We start from the raw sequence: 4,935 nt of genomic DNA on the forward strand, positions 1-4,935 counted from the left end.
GCACCGCCGCGCTCTCCTTCTCCTACCCGGGTCGGGGAACTCCGGGGTTTGGTGTTGGGACCCCGAGCAGTGGGATGAGACACGTGAGGCTGCGGGGGCCGCGCCGTATCTGGGGCAGAACCTTCGGCAGCGGTTTGTGGTCCGTCTGCCCCACAGCGGGGTGTAGGCGGCCTCCGGTTTGTGCTGAGAGAGCAAAAATTAACGCTGAGGAAACAGAAACGGGTTTAAGAGGCAAGAGGGAGACGTGGGCAGAGGCAGCGTCCCCCCGTCCCGCCACACGAAGGGTTTCCCCCCCTTAGGCTGCTGTTCGGAGCCCCCCGGGCTGCGGAGGTCCCCGCGTTTTGGGGCGCTCCGCCGTGTCTGCTGTCACCGCGTCGGAGCCACCAACGGGACCACGAGGTGGCAGCAGCCCCGCGCTCCCCTCCGGCAGCCTCACACCGCCATCCTCGCACAAACCGACCCCAACCGAAACCCCACCGCGAACATCGCAAACCCGCGGGGTTTTGGGGCAGCACAGCACATCCCCGCCGCACGGCGCTCCCCTTTTCCGGCCCTAACGCAGCGCTGCAGCCCCGCTCCGTCCCCTCCAAACCCAAAGCGGTGGGGCTGAAGAGGAGGACGGGCAGCCAGCAGCCTCCCGGCCCCCACGGCGTTTCTTTTTAGGGCTTTGGTTGCGACGGAACCAACTCGCAGCGCACCCGGCTCCGGTGCTCACCGCTGCTCGCAGAGGAAGTGCTGCGTTACGGGAGCGCAGCGCTCGGGTTGCAGCCCGGCTGCTGTTTACAGCCTAACTTTTAGGGTCACGGCTCGGGCCGAGCACATGGCCCGGCACGGGGCCAGGACACGGGAACCGCGATCCGACAGCGAGACTGTGGCAGGACAGCAAGTCCTCGGCACCGTCTGAAAAACACCCCAAGGGGGGGGCGGTGGGGGCAGGGGTTCTTTCCGTGCCCGCGGGGTCACCATCCCGTCGTGTCCCTTTGGGGACAGTCCCGTCCCCAGCAGCACGGTGACCCCGTGCACCCACAGAGCCCGTAGGCACAGCGCAAGGGAAAATTAATGAAGCCTCGCGTGATGCCAATTAGCACGAATGAGCGGCTCAGGGTTCCCTAATGAGTTTAAACGGCACAGAACTATTTTTCAAAAGAGTTTCTGGGAGCGGCCGTGCAGGCGGCGATCCGAGCACGGCCACGGGAGCGGCACAGGGACGGGAACGGCTGCAAGGACACAGCATCGGCCACATCGACACCGCGCACAGCCCGGACACACTGCGGCATCGGCCGCGTGCGGGCTGAGAACGGGCAGCTCATCACACGGGAGCGTGGGACTCCTCCCAGGCGGATGAGGAGCGAAAGTCATCCCTCAGGAATGGGGAAAATCCCGCAGGAATGGGGAAAAAGCTCAGCCCAACACAGCAGCCCCAAAGGCGCCCCAAAGCCGCCGCCGTCCCCTGCGTCGGGTCGGAGCTTTTCCTTCGCAGAACGGATCCGAGGACCCGACGAGCCGCACACCGCGTGTCCCGACGTCCCGAGCCGCGCTAATTCCGGTCCCGCCGCCGTTATTTTTGGAGAAGGCCGCACCGCGCTGTGCTTTTCCCGGTGCCGGCCGCGGGAGCTCCGCACATCGCCGTTCCCAGCGCTGCCCCAAAGCGGAGCCCCGCCCGCACCCACGGCGATGCGTTTCCCATCCCCCCTTCCGTCCGTCCCCCCATCCCCGGGGCATTGCAGCCCCCACTACGGCACCGTGCTGAGGGAGCAACAAACCCCGCAGTTCCGGAGCTGCACCCCCAAAAAAAACCCAACCTTGTAGGGTCCCCAACCCCCCCAGCTCCAAAACAGCCCCGGGCGCTGCCTGGCGCGCACCGAGGGGTGCAGTGGGGCGGGGAAGCGGCCGCTCGCGGTGAGATTTTGCAGCTCCGGGTGTTTCTGCGCTGCGTTTCGCAACCGACAACAACAGCAGCTCCGCTCTTTGCACACTCACACACGCACACGCACTCACTCACACACACACTCACTCGTACACACTCACACACACTGCACAGCGCTGCTGTTTTCTCGCGCTCGCTCCTCAGAATGAGATTTTTCTTTGCCACGAGCGTACGGAATGGAAAGTGGCTCCGGGCACAACTGGGGCCGCGATGCACCCGGTCGGTGTGGTGACGGCTGCGCTTTGGGGGCGGTCGGGGCCGGGGGGGCCGCGCGGTGCCCGGAGCTTTGCGGGCTTTGGCAGCAGCGGAGCGGAACCGACGCCCCGAAACGGGTCAGCGAGGGGTCCGACGGGGCCGCGCTGAGGACAACGGCGGTGCGGGACGCCGAAAACAGCGCCGGGTTGGGCAGCAAATCTCTGGGCAGCGGCTGGACGGCGCCGAGTCCGCAGCAAACAACCCGACATCCGCGGGTCCTCCTGCTCTGCCCGCGGGGCGCTCCTCCCCAGCGCTCTCCCTGTTTTTCTCACTGAGAACCACAGGAAAGCGGAGCAAACCGCGCTGCCGCCGGCCACAACCAGCACGGCCCGGCCCCGACGGGACGGCCGCATCACACGGCTGCTTATCAGGAAAGTCCTCTCCCTCAGCGCGCTGTAAACCCTCTGACGCTTGCTGGCGAGCCGGGCAGCAGCCGCGGGCTCCGTGGGGTCGGGGTGTCACCATGGGCTGCGGGTGGGCAGAGGGGATCACGGGGACAAATCCACCCCCCGGCCCTGCTGCCCATCGGCAGAACAACGCAGCTGTTTGTTGGGACTCACAGCTCCACGGGGACGGGGGACAAACGCAGTGGCAGCCCCCACTCCTCACCTGTGTGGCCCTTCGGCTCCGCTCCCCGATGTCCTTCAGAACTGAAAGCTGAACTGCAAAATTGCAAGCCCCTGAGGCAGCTCTGAGATCTGGCAGGGACGGGGGCACAGCACAGCACATCAATGGGGGCTTTGTGCAAAGGGACCTCCAGGAGTGATGTCACCATGTGTCACACCCCAGCTATGGGCACGGGGGTCCCTGCACTGCCCCATCGCGTGCTGCCATCAGGTGAACGCACGGCTTCTCCTCCTTGCCGTCATTGTTATTGTTTTTCTGGCCCTGGCCCTCCACCAAGAAGAGTCAAAATATTTGTCCCAGTGTTTGTGCCTGCAGGGAGGGCCCCGGGGATGCCATGTCGGGACCTGGGGCTGCGGGGGGGGGTCCTCTCCACCTCCCACAGCCCCGGCCCCACGGCTGCTGTTTACCCATAGACATGTTTGTGAGCCGTGCACGGCCGCTTCCCTGCTCTGAAATCATTGGACAAAAGTCAAAAGCTGTAAAAATTTTCCATTGTCCACAAGAGGGGCTGCTTTCCTCCCAGTGTGTGACACACAGCACACACCAGCAGACCCTCGGAGGCGTTGTGGCTGCTGTGGATGCGCTGTGCATCCGTCTGTCCGTCCGTCCACTCCAGGCCTCCCTCTGTGCAGAACGCAGCGCTGGCTCTGTGCAATCTGTTCCCACTGTGGGCAGCCGAAGCCCCGGAGCACTGCAGGAGGAGCAGTCGTTCCTGTCCAACTGCACAGGAATTCCCCAAATCCCCCACGCAGGGCAGTGTGAGCAGGGCTGCGCCTGTGTTTAGGTGGGCAGCAGTGGCTCCGGTGTCCCCACATGAAGGCTTCCCCAGGGACCAGATTTTGCAGCACTGGAGCAAAACCAGTGAAAATAATGGAGGTAATGGGGGTGGGTGGGGGTGGGTGGGGGTGGGCAGTCCCATTGCTGGCCCTGTATCTTGCAGACTCGCACCTATCGGCACACCAGGGTGCAAACCCAGCCGGATCCCAGCTGTTGGACCCTATCCACACTGGAGCTTCCACCACGTGGCCCCCAGCACGCACAGCTGGGAGGTGGTGGAGGAAGAGCTGTTTTCCTGGAGCTGGATGGACGCCCGTGCTGTTAATCCGCAGCCCTTGGAGCACATTCTGTCCCCGCCAGCACCGCCGTCGGCACGGGGGGGGAACCCACCCTGGGAAGGACGCGGTGGCTCAGGGCCACCCATAGGTGCACAGCATGCTGTGGACTTCTGCAAGTGGCACCAGAGCAGAGTGGGGACACAGCAGACAGACAGCAGCACAGAGGCTCTGGGCTGTGGGAGAAGGGCTTTGGAGCCGAGGGCTGCAGAGCACGGGGTGCCAGCTCTGTCCATGGGGGTATTTTTAGCCCTTCCGGGACTGGAACCCAATGCTGTGGCTTTACAAGGAAGCCCTGAGGCTGTTACAAGAAGAGCTGCTGGAAAGATGGCTCCAGGGAGAAGCAGAGCACCAGGGGTGTGCATCTGCAAGCAACATCACCATGAAGCATCTCCATCCTCGTCCCAGGGGGGTGTGAAGCAAAAGCAGGTTTGGGTAAGGGTGTGAGGAGCACCTGTGGGTCCTGCATGGCAGTGCTGGGCAGCTCTGAACACTGAGCAAGGTCCAAAAAGCAAGAAAGGAAATGAAAACCCAAACAGAAAAGAAGCATAAAGAAGAAAAACACACACACACACACACACACACACACACACAAAGGAAAACAAACAAAAAAGAAGAAAAACAAACAAAGAAACCAGGGGGAAAAGTCACATTCCAGCAGCAGTGTTTGTCACAGCACAGCCCTGGAGGACACTGTGGAACTCAGCCCCATTTCAGACCTCAGCCCCATTTCAGACCCTCTGAGACCTGCTGTGCCCAGCAGACACGGGGTGCAGAAGTGCAGCAAACCCAAAGCTCACTGCGAGCACAGCGGGTGGAGGAGCTGCACGATGGGGAACATCAGCACAGCAGAACCCAACGGGTGCTGCCATGGGGGTGGAAGGGGATGAGGCCACATGGAAGAGGAACAGTGGCACATAGCAGAGCAGCACTCTGCTGAGCTCTGGGAAAGGGGAAGCAGCACTGGGGCACACATCCAGCGTGACCTCCCAAGTGCAAAACTGAGAGCTGCAG

This window comes from Meleagris gallopavo, chromosome 30 (genome assembly GCF_905368555.1).
Source record: "Meleagris gallopavo chromosome 30, MGAL_WU_HG_1.1, whole genome shotgun sequence".
NCBI classification, from domain to species: Eukaryota; Metazoa; Chordata; class Aves; order Galliformes; family Phasianidae; genus Meleagris; species Meleagris gallopavo.